This window comes from Octodon degus, unplaced genomic scaffold (assembly GCF_000260255.1).
Source record: "Octodon degus isolate 3935 unplaced genomic scaffold, OctDeg1.0 scaffold00003, whole genome shotgun sequence".
NCBI classification, from domain to species: Eukaryota; Metazoa; Chordata; class Mammalia; order Rodentia; family Octodontidae; genus Octodon; species Octodon degus.
In genome coordinates, this window is record NW_004524579.1 from 25207217 (window position 1) to 25223241 (window position 16025).

At 50.8% G+C, this 16025-nt stretch overlaps 1 protein-coding gene across 1 annotated transcript in view; it reads right to left on the bottom strand.

Moving 5' to 3' along the window:
* The window catches only part of Zbtb7c (zinc finger and BTB domain containing 7C), a 330626-nt gene that overhangs the window by 259253 nt on the left and 55348 nt on the right, over nt 1-16025 (bottom strand). The window contains exon 2 of the mRNA XM_023714698.1: nt 5141-5352. The gene's annotated coding sequence lies outside the window, so the exon portion shown is untranslated. The remainder of the gene's footprint in view (nt 1-5140; nt 5353-16025) is intronic.

Below are 16025 nucleotides of genomic sequence, written 5' to 3' on the forward strand. Positions count from 1 at the left end.
TTATACAAATCAAGCTTATTCTGAGAGGTTCGTGTTGCCAGGGGTCTCTAGTGCACCAATCAGCATAATTAAATAGAAAGATATCTCTAGAACTGATTGTGGTTTCCATGTTTCTTATCAGCCGAGGACCATTTCAGTGTGATGATTTTAAGCTAATAAGAACCCCCAAATTAGAAACTAATTAAGGAGATAGAAAATACAAATGTTATTTGTTTTTAGTTGGGCACTATTTTTATCACAAGAATCATGAAAAATTAAAATTGTTAAATACACATATGAAGGTTGTCAGTCAAGGACAACATGGCTTCCTGTCTCTCTGTGCCGCAAAATGTAAGGTCTTATATAAGGAACTGTTTCCTGTGGGGCCCCAGAACCCAGAGACTAATTGTGCCAAAAAGAATGCCACACTGCTAGGCTTGGCAAGGGAAGAGAATTGCCGCAGTGCTCACAAATCTTGGGGAACTGAGAGCCTTGGGTGTCTTCCTTTCACCATGCCTGTGCCCGTAGTTGTAGGAGTCAATCACTGCAGTACATGTTCTTGTGCCCATTTAACAGAGGAGAACGTCAAGGCCTAGAGAAGTTAAGAGACCTGCATGGGGTTGCACAACAAACTAAGAAGGAGCAGGACCACCACCCTATCTAGTGTGCTTATTTAGTGATCCCACTCACACCACCACTCAAATGTGCCATACGTTACCTTCTAAAACAGACATTAGAAGGTTTGGCAGACTCCTTTAGGATTTGTCACAGCCTGGAAAGCTCAGGCCAGAAAGGCAGCAGGAAATAAGGGCCAGCCACTGACATGGGGAGACCTTCGGTCTACAGTGACCCCAATACCACTGTGGCAAGCATCAAAGGCCCCTAACTCTAGTGTGGCCCCAACTTTGAAAATTCGGGTTCAGGGCTGAAGGCCTGAGGAGTTTCCATTCATTCTGTGATTTTGCCCTGATTCTATGCTGCTGACACCCAGCTACTTTCAGTGTCACCCACCTGTACCTCCTGATCCCAGGCAGGGGGACTTAGGACCTTTGTGGAGCCCTTCTCCTCTAGCCTAGTAGTCTTTGCCAGACCCATGCAGGGATGGGGCTGGGGGTATGGACCTCCTTAGAAGCCTCCTCCCTAATCCCAAGAGTGATGGATTATGCATGGCCATCATGATCTACACGAGGCCCAAACTCAAAGGGCCTGCCTAGAAATCCCACCTAATCAGCTAAGGAGAATGAAGACGTCAGGGGCACCTACCATGCCACTGTATTTTTAGAGCTGTGAAAAGAAAGGGAGTGGGAGGGGGCTGTGTTTCAAGAGATAAGCCTGGAGGTAGGAGAAAAAGCACAGAAAGACACGTAGCTTAGACCCCAAGGCAGTGGGAATGACATGGTTCCCAGAGTGCCAAGTCCCTCCCTTCTCCCAGAGAGCAGGGAGCAATGAGTTAGTTCTGAGGGCTCATCCTGGCTGGGCCTGGGCTAGGCGAGAACAATGCAGGTCCTAGCATGCCACATGGTAGCAATAGTAGGTACCTTCACAGTGGCAGCCCCTCTCCAGCTCTCAGGTCCAACAGCACCCCTACACCAGGAAACCAAGAGTTTCAATGACATTCACTAACTTTACAACGGACTTTCACATACAGTAGCTCATTTGAGTCCGTGAAAAACTCCAGAAGGCAGAAATTATTTAACACGTTCTTCAGAAGAGGCTGGCATGGGGGAATATGACCTTATGAAGAGCTGACCTCATGCCTGCTGTGCATGCGGGACACTGTGCTAACAGAAGCGGGAGCAATTACTCCTTTCTACTGCTATAGGATGGCAGCAGTGACTGTGGATGGCAGTCACAGAACAACAAGAAGGGTATACCTGCCCCCCACCCACAGAGTCACATTTTGTGATAATGAGATTTGAGCTTTCTTACCCCAAGAAGGAGTTAGCTACATTTTCAGAGCTGTGAAAAGAAGGGGGGGGGGGGTGTCTTTGTTCCAAAGGTAGGCCTGGAGATAGGAGAGAAAGCACAGAAAGACACGTAGCTTGGACCCCAAGGCAGTGGCGATGACATGGTTCCCAGAGTGCCTGGCAACATTCCCCACTCTGGAATGCGCTTTGGTGATGTCCACACCCTCCAAAGAAGGCCAGGGCCCAGCAACCTCTGTGGCAGAGCTGGCACTGGGGCCTAAGCCTGCTGCTGGGGTTGTCTCCTCAGGTGACCACACGTGGCTGCATCAGGAGGGCCCCACGCAGCTCCAGCATGCTGGGTGGAGTCCAGGTCACTCTACCCTCCCCATTTTTTTTGACCTGCCAACCCTGCAAGTTTCTCGTGCACCAGAAAGGGAGAGACACAGCTACAGAAATGCCCACTAGGAGACTCTTGCTAAACTTAGTAAGAGACTTCAGATTCGTTCTCATTTGATGTAGGAAAAAAAAATATTATTGACATCAAGCATCACAAAGTGATGATTCGTTATTTCTTTTCATTTTTATAGTTACTCAGTAAGAGAAGAATTATTTCCCTTTCAGTGAGGCTCAGGGGGCTCCAGGAACTGGCTCTAGTCAGCTCCAGAAATGTAAGGGACTGCTGACTCCAGAGCCCAGCTGATATGCCTGAGCTAAGCTGGTTCCAGACAACACAAGTCACCATCTGTAACAGGTAACTGAAAATATCCTTCAGGGACTCCCTCTAGACCTTCCCTAAGAAGAGAATGAAAGGGTAAATTCTGCTTGCAGCTCAGGGATCTCTTTGCTAAGAGATGTTAGCTTGTAGTTTGTGTTACCTAACCCAGTAGCCACCGGCCACATGAGGCTGTTGAATACCTGCAGTGTGGCCAGGCAAGGCCAAGATGTGTTACAAGCATACAGTACACCCGAATTTCAAGGACTTGGATATGACAAAAGAAATGCAAAACATTTCCTTCGTAGGCTTTACACTGATTACATGTTGAAAGTCTAATACTTTGGACAAACTGAGTTAACTGAAATACATTATTAAAATTAGGCCCCGGAGATATAACTCCGGGGCCAGTAACATAGCTCAGTAGCACAGCACAACACCCTGCCTGGCAAGCAGGGTTCTTCCAGCATGCTGGGAACGTCCTCTCTCTTCAAATTCCTGGGCCTGTCTCTCCTATCTCCTGTCTTACCCAGGGCCCCATCTGCCACAGCATTCACATATGTCACAGTCACCGACTGTGCTGGTATCCACTTTAAGCCATACTTTCTGTAGCCAGATGAGTTCTGATTTCCAGGTTTTCAAAGCTCAGGCCTCAAATACTGTCAGCCACCCAGCCGAAGACCTGGGTCAGAATGCATCTCTCCCAACCTGCTCCACTCTCACCCAGCTAGACCCTGAGCTCCTCCCAGAGCAGAATAATGGAGGAAACTAAATGTATTGATCACTAATTGTGGTGCTAGCCATTGGGCTAAGTGTTCTGCATGTTTTGTTTTATTTGATTCTCAGACCAGCCTACAAGTGAAATTCTTATTCCCATTCTGAAGACAGGAGCCTGAGGCTCCAGAAAGTGTGGACTGACTTGTATGCTTCTTCCTCTGCCTTGCATTCCTTCCCCTGGGAGTAGACTGCATCTGATTCTCTGCATTTCTGGCATCCAAAGAGCCCAGCACATAATAGGTGCTTGGTTAGTGCTGGTAAAGCCAATGAAGAAGCTCTGGCGGGGCTGGCCCTCCAGCCTGGCTGGCTGGGATTAGGCGGCATGCTGCCCCTTCTTTCCTGATCAAGAGTCCTGGCCCACCCCCCTCACAGGGCTGGACTTTTTCTACCTCTGCTCTGTCCTCCACAATGGCTCCCCACTAAGCATCCCAGGTTAGTCCTGCCCACGTTCCCAGCAAAGATGGAAATGTTACAGATCATGAAGAGCTGACGTTTGGGGATAGCCCAGGGCCTGCACCTTTGGGTCACATTTAACACCAGGCACCTGTGGAGCTTCCTCTCCCCAGCTCTACCCCTCCTGACATCACCAGTCCTGAAGCAATTCCCTTCCATTTCCTCCTATAGACATGAGTCAAGTCCTAGACCCACTGGTGCCTGTGACTAATCCATCTCCTAGGGCTGGCCTCTGCTTCCTGGACTCCTTCAACTTATTCTCTAGCCTGATTTAGAATAAGGCCACCCAGAAGTCCTAATGCTCTGCTCCTCCCCAGCTCTTGGCTCTGACCCTGGGGACCCTGACACCGGCCTGCACTGGAATGGAATTTGCCACACCCTCCTGGGCCTCCTGCTCCAGGCCCCTGGCCCTTCTTCCCTTGCCCTGGTCAGTTTCCCAAGGCTCAAAGCTATTTTTGTTTCCATCTCAGCCTGTATTTTCCTCATAGTGAAGATGACAGAATGGTACAGTGTTTGGCACACGTGGCAAAGACCAGATACCAGCAGGAACAGGTTGTGCCATGTGATTAGCTCACTTTGGGGTCTCCAGCCCTGCTGCTCCCCTATCCTTCTAGCCTCAAGGCCTTGCCTTGGGATCTAGGGACCTGCCCAACACAGCTGGCCTTGGCTAAGTCCCTAGGTCAACTGCTTGACCCAAGCCATTGGCTGAAACCCCCATATCCAGACTCCTGTGTGCGATCGCTGCCAACCACCCTCAATTCTCTTCCGCCTGCCCTGACACCCTTGAGATGATGGGGAATCACAAGCCTTCTTTTCCTTTTTTCATGAAAAATACCAGCCCATTACCACACTCGGTCATTCAAGTTATCAGAGCTGAACCTGGAATCCTGAGTCTCCAATTCCTCCTTCATGCCCCCATGCCTGGATATGCCCCTTGGCCTACTGCTGCCTTTGTTTCCCTACTGGTGTCAGCTCCCTGCCTCCCTCAGGAGCTGGCAGAAATTACGACTTCTTGATTTGTTCCCTGATTTTCTCAAACAAGACAGGCTACATCCATAAAGGCATCAGCCTTCTTCCCAGGCCTAGGAAGTGAACCCAGCTGATGCTAAATCTTCCGGTGCTTGGCTCCAGCAAGCACATGGGCAAAAACTAATAACTATAAAGCATCCATCTATCATCTTATCAGGCTTTCCGGTACTTTGTTTGCATAGTTATCTTCCTAAGGGTTGACATTTTATGTCTACTGCAAGCTGATATATTCTCCTACCTGCCATATCATTCAGAAAAGATAGACGAGTTTTGGGTTCATTACCTGTCATTACACCGTGTACATGTCGCTGGGGGCTGAAGCATCGATTCTTCTTGAGTCACACCCTCGGAGGCTCCCAGTCCCACAGGCTGTGGACTACACAGACTCCTTAGGCCATGGGTGGGCTACACGCCATCCCTTCTTCCTCTCCTAGTGGACTGCTCCTCAGGGATGGGAAGTTCCTCAGCTGAGCTACCAAGTGCTTGAGAGGGAATCTGCAGGGAGACAGAGGCCTTGTCATCCACCAGAACCAGAGCCGCACACCCAGGTGTAAGCTGTTCTCTAACTTTCTAATCATCTCTTGCTGGTTCTTATTGTTAGGTTTGAAATGCCTGGTAACTACACCAATCCTGTTATCCAGAGTTCTCCCTATAGCATCTTCCTCACAGGTCTAAACACACACACACACACACACACACACACACACACACACACACACACACACACCCTTCCATTCCTGTCTTCTTACCACTGTTTATTTCATTATACCTACAAGACCCACCCTCAGTCATGCATCCACATGCTAGCCACCATTCAGAGTCCACCTCACACTCATGAACAGAACTTCTGAGAGATACCACTGCCCAGGAAAGAGGAAGGAAACAGATGCCTTCACTCCACCCATAAGACATCCGAAGAACAAGGCAGTCTACCAAGAAATATTTCCCCACGCTGAGATGAGGCTTCGGTGTGCTGTGGTCTTAGAGCTCCAGGAAGGTACCCAATCTGCAGCTAGTGTTATGTTCAGATCTAACATGGCCCCCAAAGTCTCATGTATTCAGAAGTAGGACTTTCTGAGGGTGGCTGGTTCATTAGGACTCTAATGTCATCAGTGAATGAACCCACTGATGAGACTGTAGTTTAATGGCAATATTGGATGGTGGTGAAAACAGGAGATGGGGTTTGGTTAGGCAGAGAGAATCCTGGGAGTGTGGCTTCGGGACTATATCTGGTCCCAGCCCCTTCCTCTGGTGCTCGTGTTCTCTGCTTCCAGCTGCCTTGAGGGGAGCACCCTCTGCCATGCCCTGGCACCGTGACATTCTGCTCTGCTCAGCCCCACAGCAATGGAGCCAGCCCGTCATGGCCTGAAACCCTAAGTCAAAATCCACTTTCCTCCTCTAAGCTGCTCCTCTCTGGTATCATTTCACAGTGACACAAAGCTGACTAACGCAACAGCCCTTCACCTCAAAGTGAGAGGCAAGAGCAGGGATACGCAGCTCCCCGGGATGAGGGACAGGAACACTGGCTCTGCTGAGTCCCTCCACTTCAGGGCCCAGATCTCAGCTCACACCCTCCAGGAGCTGAAGCTGATCTGCCCCAGCCTGTTCCTGAGCACTGGGTCCATCCTGCCCACAGCCCTGCTTCTGTCATCAGCCTAGCCCCTAGCTCCCACTGCCCGCATGGCTGTCACTCAAACTCCACCCCAACCTTGGGCTCCTCTGAGCCTCAGCAGTCTCTTTGCCCAGAAGGGGCTGTGGTAGATGGTGTACAACCACCCAGGTAACCCAGCACTGTGGACAAGAAGAAGCAGAGAGTGGGCAGCAAAGGAAAGGAAGAAACTAATGCTTCCTCTGCCCTACAGAGTTTTGTAAGCATGGTGAAAGCACTGTCTTATGTACAGACGTAGCCACATACAGAATGATTTATATGCTTCAAGCTTCTTTTGCATCCACTGCGAACATTCAGTTTCCTGGTAGCTCTGTAAAGGAAGGTTACAAAGATGAGGAAACAGAAGCACAGAGAAGATGAGAAGTTTGCTAAAAGCCACGTAGTAAATTAGTGGAGAACATCAAGACTGGAATTTCCAACTCCCAACATTCATTCTTTGCAGCCAAGCTCCCTGGTGCTAGGTTAATTTCATCTTCCTGCCAAGTCACCCCTGGGGGTGGGGGATGAGTGGGACCAGGAGAGAGGAGGAGAACTGTGGCCATGTGCCCAGCTGCAGCATTGTGGGAAGAGAACGCTCAGGATTTGGTTTCTTCCCTTGCAGGAAGGTCTAAGCAGAGCAAGTACAGAGAGAACAAAGCGATACACAGAGAAGACAGGAATGGTTAAGAGGAGCAGCTCCAGCAAAAGAAACTGGCTGTGATGGGAGCCCAGATTCTAGGTGAGGCCGAGCTGACCCCTAGCACCTGGGCAGCTGGGCCCTCCTTGTAAGGCAACCTGAGAAGGGGGTTAGAAGTCTCTTTTAAAAGGCAAGGCCTCTATTGTCACTACCTTCAAAAGGCACACACACATTTCATATGCTCTTTTACATGTGTGCTCTATCCCTAAAAATAAAAGGAAAGAGAAAAATTACAAATTTCCGCACGTCTCAGATAGTGGGGTTCTAAGTGTGATTCCACAGCACTCCACCCGCACTGACACCTGGGACATCCCTAGTGGCAAGGCCAACCTTCTTCTGGAGCATGCAGCACAGGCCAGGGGCCAGGGAGCCCAGGACAGGCGGCAGATTCATAGAGGCTGGAAGGAGAACAGCCTAAAGCACCATGGCAGCCCTGCGGCGGCCAGACCTCCTGCATGAGGCCCCAGGGAACACAGGAAGCAGCCACTGGCATGAGTGCCCTGTGTCCCAGGCTGCCCACCACATTTGTTCATCCTTGGAGCGCTCGGTGCACCCTGCTATATCTAGGGGACAGCACGGCAGAAGACAAGAAGCTGCACCCTAACAATGCCAGCCACCATCCAGTCCGCTGGCTTTTGGTCACCAGTGGCTGGGCTGGCAGCAAAGAACAGAGCACCCACAGCCCTGGGGAGGGTGTGAGCAGTGCTCCGGGCCCTCCTGTGGGGTGGGGTTGGAACACACTCATGGCAGATGGTGCTGTCGCCCTCACTCCGGGATTCTCATTCCTAATTATCTGCGCTGTCAGCCAAACAATTAACCCTCAAAGAAAAACTGCACTGTCCACTCCCAACCATATGAAAAGGCAATTTTACCAAGGACAAGGGACACTTAGGGCAGCCTTCCATTCCCTCCCGGATCTCACTGCTCTGAGCTTCCTTGTCACCCTCTGACCTCCGTGGATGGCACTGTGGCAGCCTCCACTCCCCTGGGCCTATGGATCCTTTCCCAAAAAAGGAAAGGTTGGGTCTGACCTCAAGGGTTTGGGTTTTTTTCATTGTATGTATTTGGTGCAGGGTCTCACTACACAGCTTGGACTCATAATGATGCTCTTGTTTTCAGCCTTCCCAGCACTGGGATTACAGACCTGGGCCAACACACCTGGCACACCCCAGGGCGGGGCCAGCAAGGCATGCAGGACTGGGGATGGAACCCCTGGTCCCTTGCGCTTGCCAAAGCAGGTGCTTAGTCCACTGAGCTATCTTGCCGGCCCCAGGGTTCAAGGGTTTTATTCAGCCCCAAAGAGCCACCAGCTTATAAGCCATTTCCTTCTGTCTGAGCCTGAGGTTCCTCTGAGGCAGAGCTTAAGCGTCTGTTTGTATTGTCACTCACTTGTCCCTTTGCCACTGGTCCATCCATCCACTCTTTCAGTTCCTACACACTCACCATGCTGCTCTGGTGGTAAGAGCAAAATGCCTGCTCAACTTTCCTGCCTCTTCTAGGAGCTCTTTTCCCCAGGACCTGGGCAGCAGAGGCAAGGATGGGGCAGCATGGCAAGGGCTGGCAGGGACTTGAAGCAGGGGTTTGGTTTGGTGTCAAGCTGTAGGCAGTAAGTCTTGTGGCTGCATTTGGATTCTTTCTGGCTATTAGGTAGATAGGAAGGAAGCCTTATGTGGTGAGCAGGTCTCCGGGCAGACCTGCAGAGGGCGGGGTGGTGTAATTTAAGGGGGTATGAGAGTATTTCCCATAGTCTCTTGTGTAGGGATGACAAGCATAGAGTCTACCTTTATAAGATGCTCATTAAATATCTGACCCAGCCTTAAAGGAGTTGTTTTAGCACAGGGCTAAGGCATGATATCTGCTACCTGGAAAGGCAATGGTCTAAAACCTTGATCAGTGTGTCTATTTAATCCATCACTCCAGGCTGCCCTGGAAAAGAGGGCAGGTGAGCAAGTGATGACATCACCCTGGGTCATCTTTTATAGAGATGATTCCAAGAGGTGGAGGGGCGGGCTGCTCAAGAGGAGAGCAGAGCAGGCTCTGGGCAGCTGGCCTTGCTCTTGACCATAGATCGGGACTCATAGGTGGAAAGGAAAGGGAAGGGCCTGACTGGCAGTGTCTGACCCAGAAGGCAGCAGGCCCCTCTTCAGGCAGGGATAGCACTCTGAGAACCTAGATAAGGGGTGCCAGAACTGGGCAGAGAGATTCCCTCCACACCACCAGCTCACCAGGTCAAGCCCAGGCCACATCCCTTTGCTGTCCCTGTGGCTGACCCACCTGCCAGCTCATTCCCCACCCCCCCGTGCTTGGGAGCACAGCATCCACTGCCAAGACTTGAGCGTAAAGGGACCGTGTTGGTACTCACAGTGTGCTGGTGCCCACTCCCATGCTGCACGCCGGAAGGCAGCCCATGCGATCACAATCCCTGCCAGAGCCCAAGTGGGACAGTCGCCAGTGTCTGGCTGGAGACATTTCTAAATATGAGCTTGGCCCAGAGAATCAGGTTCCCAGGCCTTCTTGGCCCTGGAGACCCAGCCAGGATTCTAGAGGCTGCCAGAAGGGAGGGAGAGGGCTGAGGGCAGAAGGATCAGGAGGCAGCCAGCTGAGACCACGCTGCACCGGAAGCAACACAAATGTCCCCTGAGCCCCTCACAGTCTCTAGCCTCATTAGGGGAACAGAAAGGATTACCCAGCACCCATAGCCTAATCAATTGCCCACAACCCTGGTAGCGGGAACAGGAAAGCCACTGCTTACTCAAATGTGTGCAGGTTAAAAATATACAAATGGAATATTTTCTCTTCCCCTTTCCTCAACCCCCTGAAGTCTGGGATGCTTGTTAAAAACAGCCTTGCTGTGGTATGGATCCTACACAACCCATCGCTGGCAGGGAAATTAAGGAGTCACTGGAGACATCGTTGTTAAGTGGCTACCCCTGGGGATCGGGCAAGAGAGGATGAGGAGGGGAGGTGCTTTCCAAGAGTCTCTGGACACACTTATACGCTGCTTGGATTTTTAAAAGGAAGATATTATTTTATAAGTTTGCTTTCTTAAAATATAATGAGCTGTTTATCCTTTGTGTCCTCCTGCCTAAGCTTAAGGCTGGATAAATACGGACTCAGCAATGCAACAGCACAGTGCTGGCTGGCAGAGCCTAGCACCCAGGACACTCAGGTCACCAGGACAGCAACAGCCCAGGACCACCCAATGAGCTTGGCACCCGGGGTCAGGTTCTGCTCTGTAACAGCCCAGCTCTGGGCCCTGAGACAAGGTGCGCAAGCTCTCCAGGCCTATTTCCTGAACTGTAAAGTGAGCCCAGCCAGGTTCCATCCGGCTGTAATACTGCATAATTTGAAGAACCGAGGATCTAAGTAAAAACATCTAAGACTTGCCCCTTGTTGGGCTTTGTCTGGGATGGGGACATATTAAAATCAGGGGCCAGGCACAAAGGAGAAAAGCTATCCAGAGAGAAGGTGACCAACTCCATATCTCACTGATGAAATACATGAGGTAGAAAGAGTTCCAGTTTGGCACCTAAAATGCCCTGGATTCCAATCGTGCCTTGGGCTTTTAGTCACTCTGAACTCAGGCAATTCACCAGCGTACACTGGCTTCCTCACCCTGCCCTTCATCATCCCCTACCACGAAGGGCACATCTCTGGGTAGCTAAGAACTACGGGCTCTGGAATCAGGTTTGTGTCGCAGCTCCCTCATCTATTAGCTGTGACATTTGGTAGGCAACTCGACTTCGATGTGCCTCAGCTTCCATCTAGGTCATGGGAGTGAACCTGGGAAGTGGCAGTGCTGTCCACACTCACGCTCTTGCCCTGAGCGCCAGCTGGGCTCCGAGTGCTCAAATGTGCATCTTTTGGGGATTTGGCTTGTACAGTTTAACTGCATACCTCTCTAAGACCTGCGCAGTTGCTGCCCACAGCAGCCCACCACCTGCGGGCCACCCCACTAGTCTGGCCCTGGCCCCCATTCATCTCCTCCCCTCTCTGCCTGGTCTCCACTCAGCAGTTTGTGCACCTGACTAGGACCGTGGCTTCCATCCTGGAGCCAGGGAAAATGTGTGTTTGAGATCAGTGTTTGCCAAAGTCACCTGGGGATCTTGTCCAAATGCAGGTGCCAGGCAGGGTCCAAGAGCCTGTGTTTCTAATAAGCTCCCCCCAAATGCCCACGGCACAGCCCGAGACCACCTTCTGATTAGCAACCGTAGCTTAGGAGGGTAAATGGGGGGTGCCAAGAAGAGAAATAAGGGAAGCCAGTTAGGCACGTCAGATCTAGACAGAGATGGCAATGGAGACCAAGTGGACTTAAGAAAAGGAAATGTAGACGTTTTATGAAATTATGTGAATTACCCAATCAATAAAAACAACACTTACTGAGATAATGCAGCAACCCAGAAAAATGCTTATGACATTTAACTATAAAAAAGCATTCTGTCAATTACATGGCTACTGTGTCTTCGATGCTGCCCAAGGCATTTTTAGAGACACTAACAGTAAGGCTATAACTGAGGACCACAGAGGCTATGTTATGCAATGTAACTACATCTGTCTTTATTCATTTGTCATTTTCTAGATTTTCTGATGACTTTTATCATACCTGTAATTTAAAATTTATCTTCTACATACTCTCAGGTGCCCACTCCCCAGAATAGTCAGTTACTCTTTGTTATTGAGGTTTTATATATTTTGAGCACAAACCACCATGGCTGCGAAAGCTGGCAAATGGTGCATTAAATCTTCTCAGGCAAACTCAAAAATATAGCAGCTCAGAATGTGTTTTTCCTCTAAGCCAAGGGTCCAGTGCTTTGGAAGGCTGGCACCATCACCTTTCACTACAGCAACAGGAAGACCTTGGTAACCCCGAGCGCACAGTTATTAAGAGTAAAAATAGGAAGCATGAGGGTAGATGCTCCGCGAGAGGCTGCGCAGCGTTGTGCTGGACAGGCTGGCTTTTGAGCCCTCTTAACCTTTCTGATGGGAAGCAGAAAGCAAAAATCAGGCTCTGGGAGCTGGTTCCTGCAAGATTACAAGGAGCAACTGGCGTTTTCTTCTTTGTCTCCCATTTCAGAGCTACACACTGCTTTTCAAACAAGTTCCCAATGTGCTTCAAGGCGGGCCCTTCCAGGCAGCGGCCACAGTACCTTTTGGTCAGGTACATCTGTGGCTCCCGTAGGAGCTGGGCGTGCTCACACCATTCCAGCTCCCTGCCATGTAGCTGTCCCTGTGTGCTTCTGTTCCACTCCCAGACTCACCAGCAACCCCCACCCCAAACCAGAGCCCCGAGGGCAGGGTCTCTGTGGCTTGTCCCTAAGCAGATGTTACAGGGCCCACTCTGACCCCCAGTACACACACTCATATCCCACTGAGGCCTGGTACTGAGTGGGGAAACTGGAAGGGATTCTAGTCCTGGCTCCTGTCCAATGTAGACTGGAGACCAGGCGTGAATGTAGTTTATACCACAGTAAACCAAGTCTGAGGCCCAGCTCTGCCCCACCTAGCTGTGGGACCTTGGGCAAATCGCCTCTCATCTCTGGGATTTTACTGCATCATCCATAAAAAGTTTAATGAGCTTATATGATGTCTTGGTCCTGTTGGTTTCTCATGCCCTACAATGCCAGTGGAAGTAACTATTTACGTAGCAAAAAATACAGCACACGTGATGATTTTTCCAGACAAGCAAACATCATACCTTCAAGCAAGAGAATGTTTTATTTTAACTCTGTTGCACAAAGTATTTTTTTAATGTTTGCATGTTTCTCTTCTTTTCATGGTAAAGGATGGGAGACGTAAAATTTGCTTCTTTATGTCTTTCCCGGCCTCATTCCACAAAACACTCAAAGGCTAAGACGATGACCATCCTTTAACCTTTATGTATGATAAAACATCCTACATCATCACTATGTACATCAGGCACTCTCCCTGCCACTCTGGTTTCTAGCCCCTCACCTCTGGCCCTCATCCTGTGCAAACACACCTTTGTGGAGCAGGTGCCTACTTCTGTTGTACAGCTTGGCATGCCCTGGGCTGGGCAACTGGATGCGGAGGGTGTGCCTGGAAGTTGGGGGCCAAGCCTCAGCCTTCCTTGTTGACCAGAGGGCTTTCCCACGGCCTGACACCTGCAGCTGCATTCTAGACAGGAGCACTCTGGAGCAGGGCAGCCTCTTGCTTGAGAGGCTCCTGCATCTTGGCTGAACTCGCACTTCCTGTTTCCTAAAGCAGGATCATAGGCTGTCAGAGGGGCTGATGTCACCACAAGACCAGAAGAGAAGGCAAGCCCATTTGAAATCTCACCCTGATTCTGTACATCCCTTGCTCTAAGCCTACCCCCTTCACACTTTGCTTGCCTTTTGCTTCTTCCCCGAAGAGAGCTGCTGTGATTTTCCCCATTAGGCTTTCTTGTCCCTGCTTTCCCAGGAAGTCACCAGAAGCCTGAAGTCAGAGGCGGGCTCTCATGTAGACTGAGGACACAGACAGGCAGACCTTCACCTTGACCCCTCCCTCCAGGGACCGGCGACCTTCTGCCATTGCACCCTTCCAGGACATTGTGCACACCATACATGCAGCAGCCTCTTCCTCTACGTCCCCAGCCAATGGCACGTTTACCAACATCCCTACCATCACCCCACACAGATGTCTGCACCTCTTGCTCAGTGGTATAGCCAGCAGAGTCTGGACACTCAGTGCTTCTTGCCCTGTGTGTTTGCATGGAGGTGGCAGGCAGTGTGCACAGCCAGGTGACACAGGCATGTCTGTGGGAATGATGCTGCTGTACCATCCTAGCCTCTGTTGACATGGAGCCGGGTATTCATCTGGGGAAATGGCAGGACCCTCTGGAACAAAGGCCCGTGTGTCCCTCCTTTGCCCTGGGGAGGAGCCACAGCCCTTAGGGAACTGTGACAACCAAGGGGAGCCATTCTGGAACCTGGCAGATGAGTCTTTCCTGCCAGATTCCTGGGGAATGTGATCAGGAAAAAAAAAAATTTCCAAAGTAGGGAAAAAAGAGAAGAGAGTTTCCAAAGTTTCTACACTGGGGATGCGTTATTCTGAGTGGTGCTAACATTTGTGGGAAGGCCAGGCTTCAGTAAAGGGGATGAAACAGTAAAGACTATGAGACAAGTGAGAGATGAAGCCAGAAAGGAGCAAGGAGGCCTACAAGGCAGGCGGGGCAGCACTGAGAAGCAAAGAAAGAAAAGCAACCGGGGAACCGGAAGGACAAATGAGACAGTGGGTGGTGCTACCGGCCCTGCCTGTGTGACAAAATCAAACCAAGACTCCACCCAGAGGGTTGATGGGAAGAGACTGACAGGCTCTGCAAACCTGCGGCCTACCTGCCTGGCCCTGGGAGCAACACAGGAGCACAAACATGAGCCAAGACTATAACACAGAGTGACCCTCACGAACACTAGAAACCGCTGCAAGCCGGGCACTTCCCGCTGTAAGCCACAGCAGCCCTCGCAGCGCCAGCCCCTGAACTGACATCTGCTTCTGTTAGGCTGTCCATTGCTCCCTGAGGGGGTGGGGGTGACACACTGTCGAGAGCCCACCCAACCGACCACAGGAGCCAGGCTGGAAGCCCAGCTCAGATTTAGAATCAACCGCTCCTCTATGCCTCAAGGGGACCTCCCAGGTCTGTATCCAGCCCCTGCTTTTACAGATAAGCAAACTGAGGCTTGGACAGGGCAGGAAGCCAAGGTCACTTCCCTGAAGTGGAATCTGGCTTCCAACTCTCACCCGCCAGGCTCCAGGATAGGCCTGCTGGTTGCCACACTATCCGTGGACTGCAGTTCCTCACCAGGGCAAGGTGACTGCTTGGGTATTTTGCTCCAGAGAACCCTGCCATTTCCCAGATGAAAACATAGCTCTGTATCACACAGAGACAAGAGCATGCAGCAGCATCAATCAAGCAGGCAGGGCCAGTTTCCAAGGGTTACAGCACGGACACATGCCACCTAGTTATGCACACCACCACTTCTGTGCAAACACACAGGACAGGAATGGGTCAGTGGTGGACCGAGGTGTGGAAGGTTGAGGGTGCAGAGACAGCAACAGAAGGAAGCAGGAGCATCTCAGGGGCCAGGGGGCCTCCAGATGTAGCCTTGGGCATGGGGCTGGCTGACTGGTCACTGGCAAGACTGGGGAAGCCCCGTGGTTCCTTCAAACCAGAGCCACAGCACCTGGCCACACACACTGGGGGAGGGAGAGAGAAAGGAGGAAGCCATTTTTCTTCCTCAGACATTTTCTGGTATAAAATGAGCAAGGATGAAGGAAATGGCCATGAACAATGATAAATCTTCTCTTTACAACTAGAGGACAAGAGCCAAGCCTAATTTCTTTGTTTGTGGTTTCAGGGCTTTTTTTTTTTTTTTTTTTTTTTTTTTTTGCGACCTTCCTAACGTCTGTCCCACACGGCCAAGTTAGACTGTAGGTACAGTGCCTGTGCTGCCATTGAGCAGCTTTCGGTGAATCTGCGCTTGATGACAGGAGGGCTACAACAAGCAGACCTCTACATGAAGGAATGGCAATCCTGGGACACACAGTTCCCAGGACAGAAACCTAGTCATCAGACCCTTGGATGATGCTAAGATAAATGGAGCCTAGGTAAGTGGCAGAGGTGGACAGGAGCTACCTCTCCACCACAGCCCTGGAGGTTCGCAGGCTGGCCACGGGATGCACCAGGGCAATGAGGTGCCATCCGGTCCACTGGAACCCGAGAAGGCAACGGGTCTAATATGCGTGCCTAGCATGGTGGAAGGATGCGTGCTGGCCTCCCGTGGGCCACTTTTAATGGGAAAGTGTTTCAGTCTTCGGTTCTGTAAT